General features: G+C 35.9%; 1 pseudogene; it reads right to left on the reverse strand.

Moving 5' to 3' along the window:
- LOC103549835 (lipid scramblase CLPTM1L pseudogene) overlaps window positions 1–23,185 on the reverse strand; it is a 73,097-nt pseudogene extending 49,912 nt beyond the window's left edge.
- Window positions 23,186–27,269: the final 4,084 nt, after the last annotated feature.

Here is a 27,269-nt window from a genome sequence, read left to right on the forward strand (position 1 = left end):
TTGATCAAGCTTCATGTCTTAGGGCTGTCTTAGAAGAAGTTAGCACCCAAATTTAACAATATCACTATCTTGGCAATTTTAACTTTGAATACTCCCTGTCATTGAATTTATCCAATCTCATCATGGAAACTGTTGCCTAAGAACATCACATCCATTCCCAAACCTACTAAAATCACAGTCTTTCACTAATAGTCAAGAATCCATTCCCTTCCCCAACATACACACAATTGATGTTGTTGGTTTTAGTTCTCTGTAAACATGTTGTGTTTTCTCAACAATTTTTTTTTCCAAATCTAAACTCTACTCTTGCTAGTCACCAAACACAGCTTTCAGTCTGTGACAGTGAACACAAGGCACTTTCTCAGGTTTCCACAATCCCCTCAGGAGGAAATTAACTCAATCTCTCTCTCTCCTTTTTGTTTGTTTTTACATTATGTCTGTGCATGCGTGCACATATGTTTGATGTTGATATTCTTATGTGTGTATTTGTGTGTGTATGTTAGTGGGTATATATTTGCCTATAAGTTTGTGTCTTACTTTTTCTGTGTGTTCCTCTGTGTGTGTGTCCTTTTATCTTCCCTCCCCTTCCAACAGCCCCTAAAGAGAGAGTCCTTGCTTTTCTTATTCTTTCTATGTAACCCCATTGTAATGCAAATTTTATGGATGCTCAGTAAATATTTGAATAAATGATAATATTTTGTATCCATTATATTTTTCCTTTTCACATAAATCCCAATTCTTAACCACATTGGCAGAAAACGTGATCACGCTGGATTGAATATTTTAATATGGCTTTCTTCAGATGGAATTGTTATAACTGGGACTGAAATTCAATGCGTCATTTACATATCTTTGAACCTCATTAATCCAGGCCAGAAACAATGAGACTGTATTTTTTCCCTAACTTGTGAATTAGAGCATGAATACAAGATCCAAATGCATTTTTCAAACTAATGAAAAGGATTCATAATACACATTGCTGGTTTTTCAAATGCAATAATACTTCGTTCTTCATATATAAATGTGTTATACCACAATACCTAAAATAAAAGGAGCTTTTCTATTAGTCATACCACTTTCTAATAGCATTATTAAGCATTCAGAGTAAGATCGCCAACACAACTTGGTGGAAATAGAAATATTTGCAAATCCATCAAGTAATAATTACTTGCATTCTATTTCTTAGAGACAGTTAACAATTTTCTAAAATCTATATTTAAAACTTGCTTTTAAAAAATGTAATAGCTTTATTAAGATATAAATCACATACCATGTAATTTTCCCATTTAAAGTGTACAAATTCATCGGTTTTTAGCATATTCATAGAGTTGTGCAACCATCAGCATTAACCTCACTTTAAAAATTTTCATTACCCTTTAAAACAACTCTGTACCCCTTATCCCAAAAAGAAAGCCTGTACCCATTTCTTCCCAATTCTACCCTCCAGCCCTACACAATCACATATTCTACCCTCTTTCTTTATAGAATTGCCTATTTTGGACTTTATATGTGAATAGAACAGTACAATGCGTGTTTTTTTGTAACTGACTTCTTTCACTTAACACACTATTTTCAAGGTTCATCTATTTTGAATCAGCAGTTCATTCCTTTTTTATTTTGCAGAATAATATTCTACTGTGCGGACATACCAGCTTTTGTTTATCCATTGATCAATCGATGGACATTTGAATTGTTTTTACTTTTGGCTACTATAAATAATGCTTCTATGAACAGCCATATACATATTTTTTGTGACATATATTTTTAATTTTCCTAGGTAAACACTTAGGGATGGAATTGCTGAGTTATATATAAAATCCACTTTCATGATGCCTCTTCCCAGCAATTATATGTAGAATATGTTTATAATATATATTATAATTTTTAAATTGGGTGTCTTGGGGTCACTTCATTTAGAGCATTGGAATTTAATCACATTTATTTCAACATAGTAAAGATGTTTAATTCAGAGCTGGCTAAGACTTTGATTAAAAGAGAATAATATTCATTAATAAAATTTGAGTTTCTGCTAATGTATAAAAATTTGATTTAAAAATCGTATCTAAGTTATTCAATTAAAAAATCTAAAGAAATTGATGCATTGCAATATAAATCACATCAAATCCTAATTTTCACAGGCATATACTAAAGAATGCTCTGATGTCCAAATGGAATAACTTGCCAAGGACAAGTGCCAAATGGATCCCAGCTCAAGGATAAAAATTGTTATCTTCCCCACTACAGTGGAATTGGTAGCCTTATCTCTGTGCAGTCCACTAACCATATGGTGGTATAGTCTCACCTCCATGACTACTTCCTATATAACCCATTCAGAAGACCCCATACTGAAGTCGGAAGTTATGAGAGGGATAAGAGTACGAGTCTTTCATTTTCCTCCAGAATTTAGGAAATTTGGGGAAATATACAGTTCCCAGAGGCAGCCATGAAGCAACAGAGGAAATAGGAACCAAAATAACTCTGGCAGTCAGCTGTCCTCAGATTCCAGAAAACACTCAAAAAGCTGAAGAAAGCTGGAAAGTTTCAATATAGCAGCATTATTTTTCTCTTTTTCTAAATATTCACAGGAGAATAGCCTCATTTCACCAGCTTCTAGAGCTGTTATTTTTGGTCTACTCTGCATTATACTGGTTGTTCCTTGGGTACAGGAGAAGATGCTGGCATTCAAGGGCTAATAGGAATGTGGCAAGAGGACAGTTCAAAACTGTCCTATATTGAAGAAAAGGAATGTAGCGCAAGGTTATTTCTTCTTCAATGATTTTGTGACATGAGATTTTACATTTGGACTGGCTTATTTGTAATAATGCATCTCCTCAAATTTCATGGTTGGGTGAGAGATGAGCCAAAACCCCGAGAGGAATGGATTAAAATAGTCAAAAAGAGGAGGGTGCGCTTTATTTCTTTCATATAGTAGACACACGACATTTCCTCTCTGATAAGGAAAGGAGATGGTTATAAGAAGAGGCTGGTAATAGCTTTATTTATGCCTCCAATATTTAAGAGAGGAGAAATCACAGGGCAGAAGTTAGCTTCTGATCAATGTGAACAGGCAACCTACACAGAGAGAAAGAATAACATTTACATTTGACATCTTCCCCAGAAGGCTCCAATACTAGCTAAGAGGATGCAGAGCTGAGGCAGATCAGCCTGATGATGAACAACAATGTAGGCTTAAACTGCAAAATGGAGAGTAAACGCAGTTTACCCAACCCTGTAGCAAGGGAAAGTCTTAATAGTTGGCAAGAGGAATATGGGGGATGATATACAGGAACATACTTAAATATCAAAGAAGTTTTTAAAATTTCCTTGCAGTTTTGCTTTAGATTGGTATTTCATGTACATTAATATTTTTAAAGAAAATATAGATATGTTAATTGTTCTAGTGATTTTTAAAGAGCTTCATTGAAAACTGGTTCCTTGTCAAAAGCATTTTTAAAAAACTTTGTTGGTTATCAGTAGTGCTAAAACGAAATAGGTAGTAATTACACCAGCTGAAAACTTTCACATATTGGAAATGTACCAAATGCATACTTTGGTCAAATTACTTAGGGTTGAATTTTTAAATCAATATTTGTATAAAAACTAGGCTGAAATTGAATATTATTGTCATAGAATGAACTTAATAAACATGACTTTTTAAAAATCACTTACTATTTAACCAAGTACTACTATTACCATTTTGTTATTTATCTTTATTTAAACTTTTAAACATTTGGCCTTATATTGGAGGGTTCCTTTGTTCCTTTTTCATCATTATTTGTTCTAGATTGTTCCTATAGTTATTACTACAATGCACCATTACAGTGCTAAAGTCCTTGCTTGTTTGCAGCCTAGGACCATGAAGGGATGAGATATTTCTGGCCAGCTCTGACAGTAAGAGGTATTGATAATGCAGTGATATTGTTTTTCCTTCCTCAATAATAGCAACTGATTAAAGCAAAATCATCTTCACATCATCTTCTGCACTTCAAGATCACTGAGGAAGATGTAATTTTATTGAAGTTGTCATAAACTTAGTTTCATATGCTTTGTCAAGAAGATGCTTTTTGAAGCAGATTAAGATATTTGCCCTCACTTTTATTTTTTTTAACTTCTAATATTTTTGTAAAAACTTGCTGTTTCGCATAATCCCTTGAAAAAAAATCCTCCTTAAATTCAGATCTAGAAATACGGCAGCATGCCAATGTAACTGACTTTCAAGACAAGCAAATTGTTTCTAAATTTTCATTGGTATCTAAAATTTCACAGCATGTGGACCAATTTCAGCATCTTCCCTGGAATAGAATGTTAGAAAATTCTTTACAAACAGATACCATCCAAGAAATATCTGTATTCTCAAAGCACATGAGTTTGATTCTAGCAAATAAACGAATTATTTTCTCCATGCAAATTTAATTGTTAATAAGTCTTTTCTCTTGCCCAAAGCCAAATATGGTCCATCTCTGGAAAGTTTAAAATATTATGATGACTATTAAGTATTAAACTCTTTAGAACAGGTGTTCTGAAAGCCTTTCAGGATTTGAGAGTTCTTTTTCAACACAAAAAATTTACAAATCGCCATTATTCACAGATCAAAAAGCTATGTGCAGACCACACTTAACTTTGCTTACCAGAGACTTATTGAGAGACCCAGAGTTTTCCACCACTGCTGTGAAAGACGCACTTCCATCCAATTCTTAACTTATTTATCTAAAATTATTAATTGAGCTATCATGTGCCAGGCACTGTTCTAGGCACTGAGGATATCCCAGGAAATAAATAAAACAAAGACAATCTCTGCCCTTGGGGGTTTGTATTCTAGCAAGGACGGAGAGATAAAAAATAAACATCAATAAGTGCTGTGGGGATAATAAAGTGGTGAAGATGGATGGGGGTACTGACAAGAAAGCTCTTTCCTATAAATCAAATAAGTCATCAGCATTTCGCTATGCTTCTTGGAGACTTTCTTTAGAAAGATTCCTTTCTAAACTGTGATTTTCTTTTGACTACTATTCAAAGTGCCAAATAGATCTATTTTGGTCATTTTCTTGCCATAAAAATTGGCAAAACAAATCAAATATTATAATGTCTCTGACGCTTGAAATTATATTTTCTTTTGAAAATATTACAACTTGTGACATAAGGACTGTCTGTTTTAGCATTAGATAATATGCTAAGAATATTCCAGATGTAATTATATGAAATATCTTTGGGAACATCCATTCAAATCTGTCCTACTTTGAATAACTATAATAACGCTCCATAAGAATATTACAGTCTTCAAAAATACTTTACATGTAATGTAAAGCTTATAACATGATAATCTAATTAATATTAGTAGTTATGCCACCAAATAATTATAATATGTGATAATGTACATCGAAAATTAAGAATCAAAAATAAGAAACATAGAATTTTATCAAAGTACAAACGCTATAATAACATATTTCCAAACAAACGAAGCCTTTGCATCATTTTTCTAAAAATTTGTATCAAGGTCAAAACATCATTCTAATCTGAGATAATATATCACTGTAAATTTCCCCAGAGACTCCATCTCTTTCCATATATTAGAGAATATCATTTAATTCAATTTTAGCTAATAAAGATCTTAATTTATTTGAAAAATAGCTATTATTTCTTTCAAATCCCTTTAATACAACAGAGCAAAATATCTCTGTTGTATTTTTGCCTTAGATGGAATTCCCATTTCTCCTGCTGAAATCTTTCACTTGTTCAATTTTAAGGTTGAAAATATGGTAAGTAATCATAATGCTAGTGTTTAGCTTTTAAATATTATCTGAGCTTCCTCTGTTTGAATCAAAACTATTACTTTTAAGTATTCTTAGGGCTGCTAGGAATGAATTGTGAAATGATGTATTTTAAAGTGGTACCTGAAAAGAACCTCAAATGAAATCATCATTCTAAGAATTGTATCTAAAGGCAGATAATTTGGAACATGACTTTTCTCTTCCTCAACCCTGTCTTTGGCTAAATTCTTTTTACTTTGCCACACTAAGTCTTATAGAAGGAGATTCTTTTAAAATATAAGGAGGAACCTGAACAGTAGACAGACAAAAATCACTACCATTTAAAGCAACTACAGATGAAATTCACATCACATACAATGTGAAATGCAGCATAAATACTCAGGATTTTACTACAAAATCTAGTTTACAAGCATCATTGTAACTGCTGAATGGCTTGCTATTTTGTTCACATGCTATGTGTCTGGATTGCAAATACATAAATGAAGACTAATATATTACTTCTGAATATGCTGAGAGCATAATGACCTTTAGAGCAAGAATCAGGTTGGTCATGAATGAGTTATTGTGCAAACTAGGATCTAATTGATTGGGCTTATTGCAATGATTATAATGATAATTATACAAAAAGCAGTGTCTATTCACTGGTGCTAACTCTGGATCAAGGACTTTCCTCAGCACTTCGTGTGCTTTATCTCATGATCTAAAGCTCAAATAATAATACGACACCTGGTAGTAATTCAATTAATTCTCATAGACAACTTTATGAAGTAGGCATTATTATCTCAATTTTACAGATGAGGAAATTGAGGCTTAAAAACATTAAGTAACTTGTAGAAGTCATGAACTTTAGATGTAACTGGTGGCAAAGCTAGTGATCAATTCCAAGTTTATTTGAAACTAACGTTTGCATTTGCATCCACTACATATAGTGTTTCCTACTAATTGTTTTCCTTTTTGCAGTTGAGTGACTTCTAACTGAAATTTCTGTCATCTTAGATCTTGATTCCACCTTTTATATGAAACATAATTATGGTTTACTTCCTTTGCTTGAGAGTTCGATTTTGCCGTTTGATCCTGACCCAAACCCCAGTTTAATATGCTATAACCTAACAGTTGAATAAGATGGTTGGGCATCCCTCTTCTTGAATACTTGTTCCCATGATACTTCAGGGAGGAAACTAAGGCTTAAAACTGTGTGACCTTTTGACTTTTCAAAGGGATGCACTATATCAGCTTCAACTCATACTGGGTTTTGGACATTTCTGCATATTTTAAGTAGTTGAATAGAAATTTAATCATCATATTCACATTTTTTAAATGAAAAATAGTATAAGAGCCATGAAATGACCTTCATTTTTCATTTTTACTTACTCAAATAGATTCTGAAATCTGATGATTAATGATTTTAAATAGGGCTATATAAATCAATTAACATATATTGAGATTCATGTTCTCCTTCAAGCTTACGTAATCAAAAGCCATCTTCCATTTAGGTATTTCCTTCCCATTTGGAATTGTATTGCATTTCTACTTGAAAAGGAAAACCCACTGATTTTTCTGACACGTTTCTTGCCAAGACAAAGAAGTTGGATTCATTTCCCTGGTATGTAATCACACGCCTTCCCCAGTAGCTGAGTGCATTGGTCAGGAATCTTGGTTATAAGTGGCAGAAATCCAAATTAAATTGGCTTAAGCACAAAAAGGGAGTCTTGGCTTCTATTATTGAGAACTTACAAGTGATATCTTGTACTAGGAATAGCTGGTTTCAGGAGCTCAAATAATGGCAACCTACCTCAGTTTCTTTCTTTCCCTTTCTTGGGAAAATGTCTTTTCATTTTCTGAGAAATGGCTTTGTCTTATTTTCTCTCTTTTGTCTTAATCCTGGACTCTACATGACAGTTGCCAACTTGTCAAAACTTATTTTACTTATATTAATAATAGATCACAGCATTTTGTAAAAAGCCTCTTTTTCCCAGAAGTTTCCCCAAATCATCCAGATTGGGGCTCATGTACATGGATTGGGTTACATGACTATGCCTAAACTAATCATGTGGCCAAGACAGGAAATACATCTATTGCCCAAGCATGGATCACATGGCCACCTGAGCTGGACTAAATTGTGTCCACCCAAAATTCGTATATTGAAACATTGACCAATGTGGCTGTATTTAGAGATAATGTATTTAGGAGATAATTGAGGTTAAATGAGGACATAAGGGTAAAGCCCTGATCCAATAGGAGTTGTATCCTTATAAGAAGGAACAGCAGAGAGCTCTCTCTCTCATTCTCTTTGTCACCTGAAGACACAGAAAGATGGCCAACTATAACCCAGGAAGAGAGGCCTCACCAGGAATAGAATCTACTAGAACCTTGATCTTGGACTTCCCAGCTTCCAGAACTATGAGAAATACATATTTATTTTTTAAGCCACTCAGTCTATGGTATTTTTAATAGAAGCCTGGGTTGACCAATACATCACACTTATAGCATAAATGATTGGATCAGTCCCTCCCAAAGTTTAAGGACAAAGGGCAGAAAAGAGACAACTCAGGGAAGACAACTCAGAAGCTATTCCCAAAAAAGCTAAAGTAGATATCTCGTAGGCATAGTTACCAACACAATTTTGGCTAAGCCAGAGGAGGAGGACTCTATGAGTACGCCTCTGGTACAATGGAATTATGTGCAAAGCTTGTGTTGTGTGCATCAGCACATATTCTTGGGAAGATGATTCGTGGAGTTCATCAGATCCTCAAGTGGAAGATCAGTCCTCAAAAATGTCCGGATCTGTGTTCAGTAGGGCCTATAGAATCTCCAGTTGGGCGTAGGGGTGAGGAGGAGAAGGAGTAAGGATGGATTCCAGAGATATTTAAGAGAGCTGTTCGACTTTGTTTTGCATGATCGCTCTGCAATAAAAGGACTCACTCTAAGTGTTATAGCATCAGATGCCAAGTTAACTGTTACCTGTGAGTTGTTCACCCTTTACTTCATATATCCTTGGGAAGAATGGGTTGTTTAGTTCCTATATTTGTAATGTGTTACTCAATTATTAAAAAGTCACCTTAGGGGCTGGCCCCGTGGCCGAGTGGTTAAGTTCGCGCGCTCCACTGCAGGCGGCCCAGTGTTTCGTTGGTTCAAATCCTGGGCGCGGACATGGCACTGCTCATCAGACCACGCTGAGGCGGCGTCCCACATGCCACAACTAGAAGGACCCACAACGAAGAATATACAACTATGTACCGGGGGGCTTTGGGGAGAAAAAGGAAATAATAAAATCTTTAAGAAAAAAAAAAGTCACCTTAAAGATTTGGCACAATGTTAGGAACTATAAAAAGTTGGTTCAAAGGATAGTCTCTCCAGGAGCTTTCATGGTAAACAGACATTCCTTCATCCACAGCCACTGCTACATAGAGAAAGAAAACAAAACATCCAAACTACTTGCTCATAAGCAAATACGGTTGTCAAAATGGTTGCTTTGTATCCTAAGTGCTAATTGGGTGAGCTGGTCTGGGTGAGGGAGAAATGTTGCTTTTCTCCTAGCTGTTTGTGGAAGTTTGAATAATCTTAATCAATATCCATTCCTGTTAGCATGAAAGCAAGAAAAAAAAGTGAGAGAAAAGAAAAGAACCTTAAAATAACAATCATGGGGTCACATTGTTATTTTATGACCATGTCTCACAAAATTAGCAAAGATTATTGCAGCTACAGAATTTGCAACTTGCATAAAATAATGTATTTCAGTACATAATTTCTATTCATTAAAATATGTGAAATATGCCACTGTATGCACAAATCAGATTCATCCAAAATACAGTTGACTCGCATGTCACCAGAATGAAAGGTGATTAAAAATATAACCTATGAGTGTTTCTAAGCAGAGAATAAAACCCTGCTTTTATTCCAACACCTTATTTGGCATCAAACTAACACCTCATTTCTGTAAGAGAAAAGTGGGATTCTTACCAGTTTATTTCTCAGATGATGCTAATATTTCTAGAATATCACCACCTCATATTCAAGCTCAATTAAAAGTTTAGGCAGATAAATCAATTGGCAGCCTAAACATTAGGATGACAATGATCTCATTTACTTAGGATGAGGGGGGAAAACTGGCCAAAGAAAGAAGCTACCCAAGAGGCCAGACAGTTCCAAATTGACATTAGATCAAATTTACCACAGTGTCAAATGCCCAAGACATTGACTGAAAAATTCTGTTTTAGAAGATTTTGGTTGGTTTGGTTTTTGTTCTTTTTTAATAAAACGCTTGCCACCAATAACACACATTATAAATATAACTAAACTATGAAATAGCAGAAAGCCTTGGAAACCTTCTGTAAAAGTGAACACCAACCACTTCCTTCTCTGCAATGATTCTGTCTGACAGCAGCAAAGGCTCACAGGTCGGTGAGAGAACTGCCCAGGCACTCGGAAGGGCTGAGGAAACTCGCCAGACATCTGAGACAGAGGCAGATGGCAAGGATGGAGGCCACAGGCAATAGCACCTGTGGTCTGGGTTGGGGTCTAAAGATGGAGATGAGCACATACCCCAAAATAGATGGTTGAAATCTAACTGCCATGGATGAGACTCTCAATAATAACTGCAAGTAGGGAATAAAACTGGGGCTGTATGTCTATGCCCCTTGGCTATCTGAAGGACCAAGGAGAAATAAGTGGAAACCACTGAAGGATGTTTGCATCTTTATTAATTGTAATAAAGAAGGTTATTATTATTACTTTTTTTTAGTTATGGTATGTTCAGAAACATCGCACAAAAGAAAAAAATATATGATTGATAGTTTCCCACATTAGCCAGCCCTGGAGGTCTAATGGTTAGGATTCGGTGCTCTCTTCACACCAGCCCAGGTTCAATTTCCCATCAGGGAACCACACCACCCATCTGTCAGTTTTCATACTGTGGTGGCTGTGTGTTGCTGTGATGCTGAAAGCTATGCCACTGGTATTTGGAATACCAGCAGGGTCACCCATGAAGGACAGATTTCAGCAGAGCTTCCAGACTAAGACAGACAAGGAAGAAGGACCTGGCCATTCCCTTCTGAAAATAGTGGCCAAGAAAACCCTATGAATAGCAGCAGAGCATTGTCAGATACAGCACCAGCGGCTGTGGCTCGGAGTGGCTATGAATTGGAATCAACTGGCACTAACTACAAAGCTTACCACATTAAAACTACTGCAAGCTTGGGGCCAGCCCCGTGGCCGAGTGGTTAACTTCACACACTTTACTTCGGCAGGCCAGGGTTTCGCTAGTTCGGATCCTGGGCCTGGAGATGGCATTGCTCATCAAGCCATGCTGAGGTGGCATCCCACATGCCACAACTAGAAGGACCCACAACTAAAAATATACAGCTGTGTACCCGGGGGCTTTGGAGAGAAAAAGGAAAAATAAAATCTTTAAAAAAAAAAAAACTACTACAAGCTCTGGTGTCTTTTGTTCTTTTTTTCATTTCTGATACATGGTTTTTCTTTAGCTCTTATGATAATATAGATACAATTTTATAAATATTTCCTACTTATAAATAAGGATTTTGTATGTTGTGAAAATACCTGAAATCTGTGTCCATGAGAAGAATATAGCCAACTATGCTTAAGAATGGGCATCGCTCTGTCTCAATGAGTTAGGGTTGGGGGTAAAGGCAGGGTGAGAGAGGTAGAATGGGTATAGATTGCTTAAGGAAAGGAAAAGATATCTATGGATGGATTTTAGGAATTTCTCTAAGGAATCGAAAGATATAAAATTTTGCTTTAAGAAAGTGTCTGTAAAGACATGCATTTTTCTTTGATTTTAAATTAAATTTTATTTCATTTATTTTTTAAAATAGAATTTATTTTTTAGACTAGTTTTAGGTTCACCATAAAATTAAGCAGAAGGTACAGAGATTTCCAATATACCTTTGCCCCAACCTAGACACAGCTTCCCCCACTTTCAAAAGCCTATACCAGAGTGGTACATTTGTTACAATCAATGAACCCGCATAGACACATCATTACCCAAAGTGTGTAGTTTACATTGGGATCCATTCTCAGTGTTATACGTTCGATGGGTTTTGACAAATGTGTAATAACATGTATCCATCATTATAGTATCATATTTTCAGAGTTTAGGGGTTTTTTTATTTTGTTTTAGTTTCACTGCCTTACAAGTTCTCTGTGTTCTGGCTATTCATCCTTCCCTCCCACTTAATCCCTGAGCAAACATTGATCCTTTTAGCACTATCTCCATAGCTTTGCCTTTTCCAGAAAGTCCTATAGTTGGAATCATACAATGTGTGGCCTTTTCAAATTGGCTTCTTTCACTTAGTAATATGCATTTAAAGTTCCTCCATGTCTTTTCATGACTTGATAGTTCATTTCTTTTCAGCACTGAATAATATTCCATCATCTGGATCTATCACAGTTTATCTATTCACCTATGGAAGGACATCTTGATTTCTTTCAAGTTTTGGTAATCATGATTAAAGCTGCCATAAATATACATGTGCATTTTTTTGTGTGGACATAAGTTTTCAACTCGTTTAGCTAAATAGCATGAAGCACATTTGCTGGAACATATGGTAAGAGCATGTTAAGTTTTGGAAAAAATGGCTCACCTGTTTTCTAAAGTGGCTGTACCATTTTGCATTCCCACCAGCAATGTATGAGAGTTTCTGTCGCTCCACATCCTTGCCAGCACTGGCTGTTGTTAGTGTTTTGAATTTTAGTCATCCTGATAGATTGTAGCGGTATCTTATTGTTTTTCAGTTTGCAGTTTCCTGGAACATCTTTTTATATGCTTATTTTTTTTAATTTTTATTGTTGAATTTTAGGAATTCTTTGTATATTTTGGATAACAGTCCTTTATCAGATGTGTCTTTTGCAAATATTTTCTTCTAGTCTGTGGCTTGTCTTCTCATTCTCTTGACATTGTCTTTTGCAGAACAGAAATTTTTAATTTTAATGTAGTCCAGCTTATCAATTGTTTCTTTCATGGATTAGACCTTTGGTGTTGTATCTAAAAAGTCATCGCCATACCCACGGTCATCTTGGTTTTCTTCTATGTTATCACCCAGGAGGAGTGTTATAGCTTGCATTTTATATTTAGTCTGTGATTCATTTTGAGTTAATTTTTCTGAAGGATGTGAGGTCTGCGTCTAGATTTTTTTTTTTTTTTTTGCATGTGGATGTCCAGGTATTCCAGCACTCTTTGTTGAAATTAAATGTATTTTTGACTAAATAAATACATGTAAATGGTTTAAATAAAACGGATGATTAATTTTTTCAATTTCTCCTTCTGAAATTTGTATCTACCTTATTAATATGCTTAATATTACTATAATACTGTTAGTGATTTATCGATTTCTGATATTATTTATTGATAAAAACTACCATTCCCTATGTAATTTTATTACAAATTTACATTATTATGACTAGTAAATAGTTCCCACAGAGCCAAATACTTTAATAAATTTTCCTCTTTTGTATTGAATTTAGTAGCTCCTGAAGTTAATAATTTTCCATTAGATCTTCCAACTGCCTATCATTAACATTTTTCTTTCTTTTTAAAATAAAGAACTGTTGAAACATATTGGAAAATACACCCCTTCAGCTTTTTTTCTCCCTCCACAGATCCTTCATCCTTCTGCTTCAATCTGTACATTCCCATGAAAATCGAGATTTTCAAGGAAAAAATACAAGTGTCATTGGAAATCCATATGCAATTGAGTGAATTCTGGCAGAACTTAATTCTATTTTATAGTCTCCCTCATTCCCCTTTCTGTTGGGAGTGAGAGTAGGTGAGAGGACAGTGGGAGTTCAGAAAACATTCATTATTGTTCAATATGCAGAGCAGCGGGGGAGAGAAATTAAAGCAGAAGAGTGGAGAGAAGCAGCGGCAATTCGGTTCAAATCAGCAACACTCCTTCGTGGGAGTGCGAGCACCCAAGGGGAAGAGAATCTGAGAGTGCCCATCTTCTTGATCTTGCTGCGCTCTGTGAGTAAATATAAAATGACAAAGTGAATATGCCCCCAGAAACTGAAGGAAAAACAGGTAAAAAACTGACTGAAACAGAGGCACCCTGCTGCATCGATCACCGGGGCTCTTCTCAACTTTACCGTGGCTTTAAACTTCTTTTTTGTGCTCACTTCCTTACATATCATGATAAACATCTTTAGTCAAAAGACGATGAGATTTCCCAAAGAGCATCAAATAGTTTAATATGCAAAAAAGATCAGAAATTGAATGGAAGAAGTAGCAATTGCTTGTCAGCTAACACTAGGTAGGCATTGCACAAAATCCCACTTCCTCAGCTATGAATATTTAAAATTGGCAACCACATTAGAGGAGAACAATGAAGCAAGTCTGACAATTTGGCAAACTCCCCCACCTAAAGATTTACAGAAACACAGAACAAGCAGAATATGACATTTGACAACTGCCGTTTCTGAACCAAACTGTTATTATTTCCAAAGCAAGTAATTTCTCAGAAAGCAAAGCAAAGCAAATAAACAATCAAAAACCATAGTGATGGAGCTGTAAACACAAGCTGGTTTTTAAACTGAAATATAGGGGCCGCCCTGTGTGACGGAAGACAAATTTGGACTGAATAATACAAGAACGAACTCAAGCCTTTATTCCAAGTCAATCTGAAGCAAAGGAAACTTAAAAATTCATTATTCATTTTTGAACAAACATGAAATTCTTAGTTCCAGCTGGGACCAGAAATTAAATAGCCAAATTAGAGAACCAGAAGACAGGAGAACTCTGTGATATGAACATCTCATTTGAGAACGTGAAATAGGAATATTTTACGGAAGTATAATTAATAAACATTCCAATCTAGCCTTGTCAAACTTAAGAAATTAAAACTGCTCATTAGGAAATAAAAAATACTATCTTATAGTGTTTTAAAAACCCAAAGTCACACCTGGAATCAATTATATATTATTCTATACAGTGTGATGCCAAGAAGTAACATAGCTCTTCTGTTTATTAGAACTGGATAGTTTTCTCTGCATCATTGTATATGCAATGTCTAGTACTGAGTCAAGCACATAGTAGGTGATCAATAAGCTCTTATTGAATAAATTAATATTCTATAAATACATTTCACCATACTATTTTCCAACCAAGTTTTAATGATTCCAAAGGTGAAAAAAAGAAAAGTAAGTTCTCCTTAGAAAAAGTCTGCTATAATAACAGAAGTAGAAAAGAGGTAGGAAACATATGCGAGAAACTATAACAGTCATATAATATGCACAGCTTCTACTTATACTAAAAAGAGGGCGCATGAATTCTTTCATCATTTTCACAAATATTCATTTAGTATCTAATCTACAGTTATATTAAATTCCACTATATAAAGATGTACAACATATTGCCTCTGCTCTTGAAAAACCTGTAATCCAGTAGGAAAGACAAATGCATAATTACAATTCAATTTGAAAAATTCTGTATTAGAACCTCCCAAAATATTATAGCCACATAGAAAAGTGAGAATCTTAGATAGAAAATACATGAAAGCAAGCATACTGATAAGGGAGAATATAAATATATATATGATGGCTTTTAGTTAGAAATATAAGGAAAAATAACAGAAATGAAAAGAAAAATATTTGCAATGTCGAAAGTCCAAAAATAAGTTACCTTTTTTTGCTACTGAATAGTGAAAGAGACTTTGCTGTCTTAGAGATACATCTTATTTCTAAAAAGACATCCAGGGCAGCAAAGACTATAATAAGGCCATATTAGCTACGATGAAGTCATTAACTGGCAAGTGGATGTAATCAAGTTTTGTATACCAAAGAAGTATTTGAAATAGTCAAAGTTATGAATATATCCAATGCAAAGAGAAATATAACATAAGCCAAGAATTGAGTTAAGCATTTATTACTCATTTGATTTCATAGGGAAAGCATCAATCTGTGCCTAGATACGTAGATTTCTTTCATCTTGCGCCAAATCAACTATTTTTTGTTTATTATGCAAATTTAGATGTTTACTAAAATTTACATATGTACATGCTTAATTTTGCTTTGAGTATGTTAGTAAGACATCTGCCTAAGGTTTTAAAAATATAGAGAAGTCTTTTTCACCTTAAAAATAAATTTAAGCATACAATAATTCTGACCTGTCTGTATTTGTCAGCCCAGAGCTTTATTCGCCATGCTGCATTGTTTCTCAATCAGTTCTTCTCCAACGTCTTCAATTTAAAAAGTATACGTTATGACAGTGTTAAGAAACTTTATTAAGAAAAAAATCTCGTTAAGAAATCTTTAAAACTACTGCTAGAATCTGTGTCACGATCTTTATGTAAATAATAAATTTCAAAGATCTCCTTCTTTTTCCAAACAAAAGCCACTGAAAGATGTTTCCTGAATGTGCTTCAAAGAACTGAAGGGAATTTCATTTCACTTCCGAAGGAATGACAGGAAGGCTGTGACATAGGAGAAATCTGCCTTAAGCTACTGTCACCAACGTAAATCCTAAAAATGGAATCCCTAAAAAGCAATACTAATAATATTTTAAATTTTAAGGTGCTTGAATATTTGACCAAATTTTGCAAAGAATGAGAATTCTAAAACAATGAGAATTCTAAAAACAAGGAAAATGAAGCATTCGCCATTCTCCCTAAAGAGTGATGAATGTTTCATTATTCTTGTTTTCTAAATTATTAAATATTTCAAATATATGAAAATTACATAGAATTTGAGAGAAACTCTGCCATAATTGCTTCAATTCTCTTCCTTAACAAGCAAAACATTAAGCATTACATAATTAGCTGAAGCCCAAGGTAATCTATCTGTGATGGTTAATTTTACGTCTCAATTTGACTGACCACAGGGTGCCCAGATTAAATATTATTTCTGGGTCTGTCTGTGAGGGTGTTTCCAGATGATATTACCATTTGAATCAGTGGATTCTGTAAAGTAGACTGCCCTCCCCAACATGGTTGGGCATCGTGCAACCCCATTGAGGATCTGAACAGAACGAAAGGCAGAGAAAGGAGAAACTCACCCCATTTTCTTCTTGCCTGCCTGCTTTGGCTGGGACATGTCATCTCATCATCACAGGACCTCGGACTGGGATTTACAAAATAGGCACATCTGGTTCTCAGGCCTTCTGACTCACACTGAAATTATACCACAGGCTTTCCTGGGTCTCCAGCTTGCAGATGGAAGATCATGGGACTTCTCAGCCTCCATAATCACATAAGTCAGTTCCACATAATACACATAAATCGTATAGATGGACATAGAAATATGCAAGATATATATATATATATATATATATATATATATATATATATATATTTCTTTCTCCTACTGGTTCTGTTTCTCTGGAGAACTCTGACAAATTAATTAATTCACCAAAACTGACCACTGTTCTGAATGTGGTATATATATATATATATATATATGTAGACTGCTTCTTACATTATTACTACTATACATATTATAATTCATTAAACAAGTTGGCATTTTATCATTTAGGACTGTAAATAAATAAAATCAAGACATATGTGTCATTTTGCAACTTTTAAAAGCTCAATCTTGGGCTTGAGATTTATTCACACTCTCACCAGTTGACTTCATTCATTGATTTTAGCACTTTTTCATATGAACATGCATAATCTATTAGTTCATTCCCTTACTGAGGTATACTTAGGTTGTTTTCTGTTTTTTTAGTTGTTATTATTATTACAAGCAATGCTGTAATGAATATCTTTGAAAGTAACTTTGTGCCAAGAGTGATACTCAAAATATTTAACATTTGGAGTCATTTGGGAACTACACAATAAGAATGGAGAACTGGCTAGCCGTTAAAAAAAAAAAGAGCTATTATAATAGAGTGTATTGGTTCAATATCAGTCCTGCCTTGTGATCATGGACAAATATTTTTCTAGAATAGATATCCAGAAGTTAAATTGCACAATCAAAAGTTCTAAATTTTACATACTGCCAAATTGTTATTTTAATTTCTATGTCCTTGGTAATTATATCAAGCATTTTGAATAGACTTGTCCAATAGCGTATGTGATGTTTCTTCTTCAAACTGCTTATTCATAAGTTTCATCCATCTTGCTCTTTATTGGTATTTCTCTATTGATTTTTAAGAGAAAGATTTGTATTGATTTCTTTAAATATTCTCAATACAATTTTTTTGCAGATATTTTATCCCAGATCATTATTTTTCTTTAAACTTTGAAATGCTGTGCTTTGTTCTATAGAGATTGTGTTATATCTTCTTCCACTTTTTATCAAAATGAAATATTTCTTTTACCTGTTTAATTTATTCTTGTATATTCTTTCATTATATAGCTCTTCTTCTAGGATACACACAATTTTTAACACACTTATGTAAACAAATATTTCTTTGTCATTACAAAAAAATTATTTTCCCTACTTCTCTTGAGTCTGTTCATTTCAGTTTATATAATCATACTTTGAATTCATACTGTCAAATATTTTTCCTTCTCATTACCTTTACTTTCGAGCTACAGTTTTTTTCAGCATTTGCCAATTTATTCTTATTTAATGGCCCTCCCTAACAAATTCTTCATAATTTCTGGTCTCATCTCTTTTCCAGAATTGTTACAGACATATTCTATCTATTTCCTCTGAATTCTGAAGATTTTAGCTGGAGTGAAGTAACTGTGCTCAGTAGACTATCTGGACCCAGTCTGTCTTAATTTTGCAAAAACATTTTTGAATGCAAAAAAGTCTAATTGACAGAAATATTTACTATCCACACATGGGAGCTATCTGAATAGACCAACTTGAAGGTGTAGTATTAGGAGACCCAATATATTAGTCCATGTTCTCCATGAGGAGATACCAAGACAAGATTAAACGTGCAAGGGTTAAGGGCAGCACCAAAGAGAGAAAACAGGTGTACGTCACTACATTTCCACTTCTGAAATCTACAAAATGTTATAAACCAATGTTACCTCAATTAAAAAAAGAGAAAGAGAGAGAGAAAAAACGCGGAGAGAGCTGGAAAAGGCTGGAGGAGCCAGCAAACTGCAATGCACGTCTGACTTTGAATAAAGGAAAGAAGAAGGTAGCTGCATAGAAGCATCCTCAGTTGTGTGCATTTTCAGAAAACAAACTTCACGAGGCTTTTGGGGAGTCCCTGAGCCAAAGTCAGCCATCAGAGGATTCCTGTATCTCCCAAGAACGGTCTGCCTTAGTGTCCCTGCTGTGCTCACTCATCGACTGGGCGTAGCCCGTGGTTGACAGGAGTCCCCAGTACAAGCACGGTGATGGATTTATGAGAAGCTCGAGTCTGTGGTGGGTTAAAATTTTTGTAGTTGGAGGTCTGAGAGGCATATTCTTATACCTGCCAGGGTGACATATAAGTTTTCCCTATTTCATTCAGAGTTAGGTTATTTGAACTTCAAGTTTCATTATGTTTTCACTTTTTCAGGATGTAACCTTCAGAATGGTAGGCACTGTGTATTTAGAACAATACCTGCAGGCTCTTTACAATTCCTTTTATTGTAAAAATATCAATTATTACTCATTTAAAATAAGAATAATCCTACTATAGCATTTTATTCCATCAGAATGTTGAAAGTAGAAAACCACTAATTTTATTTATTTATAAGTTTTGGGAGAACAAAAGGGCATTTTTAATTCTCTCCATTAATGTGCTAAATGCATATAATCTCGTCACCCTATCCAGTCGATGTAAGTGTATAAAAGATCAAGAAATAAACAAATTACAAATGGAAAACAGTATATTGGCCAATAACACTCATGACCAGTAGCTTTTCTAAAATTTCCCAAAACTGCTTTTATAATTGTCATAGAATGTTCTGTGAACACTTCCATCAGGTTTTTCTGTATCCAGAAATGTTTTTCTCTTCTTTTGCTTCATTAATTGTAGTTTTTTTCTCTTTCTTAATACCATATTACTAATTTATTTAGGCATACTTAATTCAATTAGTTTTTAATTTTTAGTTAAGGCTTCATTTCCTCTTATATTTTTCTGTTCTTTCCTAAAGCTGCTGTAATTTCAGGTTTTTAGTATTAGGCTTTTCTGAAATAAATATGGCATTCCAGGTACAGTCCGCTCAACAATGGAGAGAGGCAGGCACATGGCCCTCCTCTTGGTTCATGACATGATGCCTTTCCAACCCCAAATAATACAGTAGTTTTTAACTGGCCATACACACTGCAAATTCACATCTAATTTGCTATCCACAGCCTTTTCTCTCTTCATCACTGCCTCCTTTGGATGTCTAGACAATGTAGAGAAATCTAAACTACTTTTATTATGTCTCATGAAGCTTATGCCACTTAACAAATGCCACTCTTCGTACAGTTAGTAACATGTGTGTGGAATCTGTATTTGCTTTCTTTACTTTAACTCTTGCTTGTAATTCAAAACAATACTAACACATTTGTGAAAATATTATGGCTGAGTACATAGTAGGTCTTGCTATTACTCAATAAATGCATGTTGAGTTAACAATATTAACAAGGAGTGCTTTTTATCTTGATCTTTAATAAAAATGTGAAATTATGTTTTATGTGGCATAAGCTATTCTGACAACTTACATAAGGATACTTTATCTTGTACTATGTAGTATTTCTTAATTTTAAAAGCAATGTATATTCATTAAACAGATCACAAAATATATAAACTGCACACAAACATACACATAAAAGAAAAATGAAAATAACCTTTAGATACTAAATATATACGTGTGTGCATATATACATATATATAAATATAAATTGTTTAAATGTTTTATATATACACGTTTAGCAGCCATTTATCATTTGATCATAAGTAAGATTCTAGCATCCTTATATGTGATTCCGTGTTGTTACAAATATTTAATGCTTAAACTGTTAGTTTCTCAATGTCCCTGTTATGTAGCAGAAATCACCCTTGCCAGGAGTGAGCACGGAGAAGCAAAGAGAATCAAAGCACTTAATGTCCCTTTTGTTTGACACTCCAATGGTGGTGACCCTGTGGTCTATTTCTCAGATTCTTTCCTCTTGAAAGTTTCTAAGGACTGGCTAGCCAGAAGTCACTCTGTTCTCACTTTCCCCTAACAGAGGCAAAAAATGTTAATCCCTTGCAGCTAGGATTAAGTTTATGACATAATCCTGGCCAATAATTTGTAAGCAGAATTTTCTGGATAAGGCTTCTAAGAGCTAGATCTCACAACCACCATAATGTCTAAAATGAAAAAGACTGATCAGATCAAATGTTGGCTCAGACGCTCTTAGTGGGAGAATAAATCAGTAAAACTTCTTTCGAAAACTGTTTGGCCTCATCCACTGATGTTTAGCACACCGCATGAATTAGGCACTCCACTCCTAGGTGGAGTCCCCACAGAAATGCATATGTATGGTTACAAAAGGAACAAAAAAAACACAAAAACTATTATAGCACCATTCATAGTAACCTAATACAGAAATCAACCCAAATGTCCATCAATGGTGAAATGGATAAATTATGAATAATCACAAAATAAAATCTTTTACTACAATGAGAATGAAGAAGCTACAACTATACCCAACAAAAAGGATTAACATCACAACTGTAATAATAAACAATAATAAAGTTATTTTTATAAATAATAATTAATAAATAATAAATAAATAATAAAGAAGTCAGCCACAAAAGAGTATTAACTAACTGTATAATTCCATTTATATAAGGTTCAAAACTAGGAAAAACTATCCTGTGGAGTGATCAGTCAAGACAGTCGTTATCATTGTCTGGAAGTAAGAGGGATCTCCTTAAGGGTTGGTATTGTTTTAATTCTTAATCTGGGTGTTGTTACACAGGTGTGTTCAATCTGTGAACTTTCAACTATCTGTGCATTTATGATTGGAAAGTATGTTATACTTCAAATAAAGTTTACTGAAAGAGAGAAAGAGGAAGAGAAAGAGAGGAGGAGAGAGAGAGAAAGAATGAGAGAGCAAGAACGAATTTGGCTGGCAGGGTGCCCCCTTTACCTCTGGACCTACCACCCTATTTCTAGCTGAAACACACATGTAAGTTATGGATATGCAACAGTGACATTGAGACCATAAGGATGAAACCTGTAAACCAAAGATACCGATGTGCAAAGACAGATAGTGCCGGGGCCTCTAATCTCTGATGACATCACTGAAGAACTGTGCCAACTCTCATATACTTATTTCCAGACTTCTTGTTGCTTAAGACAAATTAACTCTTTACACATTTTTGATGCTATTTGTCAGATTTTCTCTTGGCTGCCATCACATTCAATTCCTAACTAATTCACCATTTTATTCTAATTTTTAGCAATTTTCTTTCATGTTAGCAGTACCATCACGTGTAAACTTAATCCAAACCACTAAACCTGGCCATTTTGGTAGTCCAAGAGAGAACCTAAATGTTTGCACTAAAGTTTGAAATAAAGTATCATTAGTTTAAAACAAATAGCTGGTTCCAGTTCAAGATGCTGACACGGGAGAACTCTCAGCTGGCCTCCTCACACAGAGACACAAAATCTGGAGGTATAAATGGAACAACTTCCTCTGAAAAAAACCCTAAAAACTGTCTGAGCATCTCCTATGCATCACGGCATATGAGAGAGGCCCAGAGTCACGGAGGGAACTCAAAACCCAGAACTTCTCCTGGAGGAGCTAAGTGTTTCAACTCCACACTGGGCACCCCTAACTTCTAAGACTTGCACCTGTAAGATGGCCCCCAACACATCTGGCCTTGAAAACCAACAGGGCTCGAATCCGTGGGACCCACAAGGGTACACCTATCTGAGAAATGGCTCTTAAAAGCCTAGAGGGCTTGGACTCGCCTGCCCCAGGGCCCAGAGGAAGCTGCAGATGGAGACATGCCTGGACTTTCTGTGAATGAGGCTCCTTTGCTAATCTTAAAGGGTTGGCCTGAGAGGCAGGTGTCTTAAGGTAGCGCTCAGCTAGAGGCCTGCTGTTGGTGGGCACCATCTTCACACTTTCCCTCTGACTCACTCTAGCCAGCATCTTTCTTTTTGAACCTCTTCTTTTCTTTTCCTTTTTTCCCTGCAGGTGCTGTATGTTCCCTCTGTTTCCTTTCAGCCGGCAGGCACTATCTTTGCAGTCTAGCTGGCAGGCGCTCTCTTCCTTTCTCTTTTTTTTCCCCAGTGGGTGCCTTCTACAGGCTCTACCTCTCCCTCATGCCAACCTTTGGATGCCATCTTTCCACTCTCCCTCTGCCATGCTCCAGAGTGCCAGGAGCTCTTGAAGGGGAGCTTTTACCTGTGACTTGTGCCCCAGTGTTTGCAGCTGCCACCCAGGCGACGCCCCTTGCTCGCCTGGCTCTGGTGGTCGGGGGGCTTGTGTTTCTGGGCCCTGTGGGACTGTAACAATTGGAGAGACAGTTCTCGGCAGGCTACTACCCGCAGGGCTCTGCATAGACAGCTGACTGAAATGTGCCCCATCTTTCTGTGAAAACACGCCCCTATTTGTTTGTCCTGGAACTGTGGTCTGAGTGGCAAACATGAGGTCTGGCGCACATGTAGTGGCCTACAGAGCTGGGGGGCTCTGTGTCACTCTGCGTTGCTCCAGCTCTCCTGTATGTCCCACACAGGAGCCTATACACTCCTCTGGAGACCTGATTTTTACCACTGCCACCCAGGGGACACCTCCAGATCGCCAGGCTGTGGTGGCCATTGGGACTTATGCTTGCTGTCCCACAGGACTATATGTATTTGCATTCTTTAAAAGCTGCTGCCTAAGGGTCTGGCTTCCAATCAGCCTGATTCCAGGTGCTGCCTGAGATGCTGCCTTTTGGGACACTGAATGGTCTTGACACACCCCCAACTACTGGAAGCCATTAAAAATAGCATAGGCTGCTTGAACAATCACAAAGGTTTGAGAGACAACAAAGCCCTATGGCAGGGGTGAATGACGAGTTTCATCTTCTACACAAGGCCAGCCCTTCAAGATTGGGAGAGGTGGCTGTTTCATCTAATGCATAAAAACCAACAAGAGAGTCAAACAAAATGAAGAAACAAAGGAATATGTTACGAACCAAAACACAAGATAAAACCTCAGAAAGAAACCTTAATGAAAAGGCATAGTTTTGAAAAAAAAAATTTATTATTCATGCTTTAATAATTGGCAAGAAGACTGATATATTTTGTAAAAACCCAATATGCTCATGTTTGCTGAAAGAATATAGCCTGTTTTGCATTCTCCTCACATCTTTGATGTGCCCTTTTGACTATTCTCCATTTACCTCAAATAGCATTGATTATAATCAGTTATTTCAGTCCATTCTTCACTCTAGTTTGTGAGGTCTTTGAAAGCAACGGGCCTGGTTTTAATCTCAGTACTTAGCACAGTTTTACAAAGAAAAGACATATTACATATATATTTGCTAAATGTTGCATGAATGCATTAGGAATAGATTTTTAAAGCCATGGTGTATTTGAGGTGTATAATGGATATATGTCATTTTTTACTACCATTTATTAATTTCCACTTTTCTTCTGCAGGAGTCTGCAAAGTTTTTCTGTAAAAGGCCAGATGATAAATATTTTCAGCTCTGCAGGCCAAAGGGTCTTGGCCACAACTATCAACTTTACCATTGCAACAGAAAAGCAGCTATAGGCAATACATACATGAACAGGTGTAGCTGTGTTCCAGCAAAATTGATTTACACAAATAGGCAATGATCAGGATTTGGCCATGGGCCATAGTTTGTCAACTCTTGTGTCTGAACTTGTTGTAAGTACAATAACAAGTACCCACTGCTACTAATAAAGCTAAAGAGATCAGAAACTTCTCCTTCATTCTCTATGATAAATTGAAAGTCTAGACTTTGGAGAAAGAAACACAAGGAAGAAAAGACAGTGGGAAGCTATTCATTGTAATAACGGGGAGGTGCTGACCAGATTTTTCCCACCTTAATGCCATTATGGTACCCTTGGCGTCTCACATTTCTGGAGCCCTGATTTTTTTAAAGGTTTTGCCAACTTTAAAATGCAGATTTTATATAAAATCTAAATTTTCAGATTCTCCTGAAGAATTGAAAAAAATCCTATGGACCTTAGAACTGGCCGATCCGTTCAGACTGAGCGTAAGTTTGCAGTTCCCCATCACGCCCCACTGCCTTCCCTATTACGAGGCTTAGGTCTGTTGCCGTTTTGTGTCACTCATATGCTGTTGTTTTTCTTAACCTTGTTTTCTTCACACAGTTATGTTGCCTGCCTAGTAAGTGTATAGACCTGTAGGTTCAACTGTCTAAATGGGTCATCAAAATATGCCTTTATTTTTAGGATGATCCCACATCTAAAACCCTCTCATCTGGATATGACTCAATAAGTGGTCTTCTTAACTCGAAACAAACACAATAATCCAGAAGTAAAGGTGAATCTTATTCTACACACTCTGAGCATGTGGAATATCTCACATTCCACATACTCTGAGGGGGGAAATAACGGCTTTTCTTTTAACCATAAAACAAAGGGCTTATGTTTTCAGTTGGGGAAGAAATAACTCCACTCCTCTACCTCCTTTCCTCCCCTGCCCCAACTTCCTCAGAAATTGCGGTGCACAATCACATTCTGTAGTTTTTAATTTGGATGTGAGGTTTCTGGACATAGCTTCAACATTCTGACGTTTCTTCCCATCTGAAGTATCAAAATACTGTTAGATGGAGCCCATTATTAAGTAGATTGTTTTTTTTCTATTTTCCATGTTTCCCTCCATGAGGAGGGGGCTCCATTCACATAACACAACTGGCTCTTCTCGTCCGTTTCACTCACTCAGTCTAAGAGGAGTGTATTTAATTTCCTATTTCGGGAGATGTGAAGAAGAGTGTGGGAACGTGCACACTGGCCCCACCCTGATTGGGAGCAGGATTTTCCTCGTAAAGTATCGTCTTTTCTCCTCTGCTGTTCTGCGAGTTTACAAGGGACAGCCTGGGGTGGTCAACTCTTGTTTCTGAGAGGGAAATCCATCTAAGGCAGAGTTCTGTATTAGAAATCTCATTTGCCTGCAAACTTAATACACGTTTTTAAATATCAACTTCATTAACAGAAAGGAGATATTTTGACTTCCATCTGTGTAACTCCTTTGTCTTATTTTAAAGTACACTCAGAAGCCAGACGGACAAAGTGGAGTGATGTTACTGGGCACCCTTGGGATCACCACCACATGTGAGTAACAAGGTGTTCTTGGAGACCACATCCCTCCATGTTTTTCTTTTTGGTGAGGAAGATTGGCAGCAGATGTTAGCTCAGTGCCAGTTTTCCTCCTTTTGTTTGAGGAAGATTGTTGCTAAGCTAACATCTGTGCCAATCTTCCTCTATTTTTTGTATGTGGGACACTGCCATTGCATGGCTTGATGAGTGGTGTGTAGGTCCACGCCCAGGATCCGAACCTGCAAACCCCGTGTTGCTGAAGCAGAGTGTACGAACTTAACCACTACACCAGCAGGCCAGCCCCCTCCACAATTTTCAATATTAGTCAGTTTGATGAACAGGATTTGATTTAATCCTGACCCAGGTGATCAATACAAATATTTGCCGTGGAGAGGTTACCTCCATGAGAATCCTCTGCTCTGTGTAAAGCCAGCTCCTGATGATAACTATTCATTTAGAGGCATCAATTGTCTGGTTAGGAGACCATTAGTCTCAGAAAACTTAGCAAAATTGAACTCTGTTTTGTTTTGTGCCTAAATACAAAGCGTATTTATCATTTAAGGAGCTACCTGTGATTTCTGGTCGCTCAAACTGGTATTTAAGGCCTTCAGTTTGCAAATGGCACAAGTATATCACGATGCCCCTTTCACTAAACAGGGAAAAGGGACAGTCTGGTTAAATGCAGCCTCAAAGCTGACCGTAATATACCGTACCCCCAAGAGCTCTGGGAGCCCCAATTAGAAATTCATTTCTGCGCAGCTAATAGGCCTTTGATCCTGCTTTTCCTGCCAGTGAAAAGATTCTTTTCTCATTGCCAGATTACATTTTTTCAATTGATTTTTCACACTTTGCTCTCTGGAACTAGATTTGGTGATTTAATATGGGTGCACTGAGAATTAGTAGTCAGCATACATTTCATTTGTGGTCCCTAAAAATCATACTTATCTGATGCATGATGATATAGAATACATTTCAGCCACTTCCAGGCTATTAACAAGGATAATGGGTTGTCACAGATTACAGAATAATTTTATCTTAATTCTTGAAGTGCAAGTCTATATTTTAAATATTATTTAAGAAAAGAGGGAAGGAGAAATAACATTACTTAGAAAAAAATAGTGGAATGAATTTTTTTATTGCTTAAAAGAGATTCTTGAGGAAGCCTTCTAGTTGCACACACTCTGAAAATACGTAAAGCAAAATGGACTATTACAGAAGGAAGGAGAAACCTGTAGTTCAATGCGGTAATCTAAAATAGTAACCATTTCTTTATTTTGTATTCAAATTTCATACCCAAAATATGAAAAATAATATAAATAAGTTATTTTAGAAATTCTGGATATATTAACAATTTAAAAATCTGATTCAAAACAAT

This window comes from Equus przewalskii, chromosome 15, assembly GCF_037783145.1.
Source record: "Equus przewalskii isolate Varuska chromosome 15, EquPr2, whole genome shotgun sequence".
NCBI classification, from domain to species: Eukaryota; Metazoa; Chordata; class Mammalia; order Perissodactyla; family Equidae; genus Equus; species Equus przewalskii.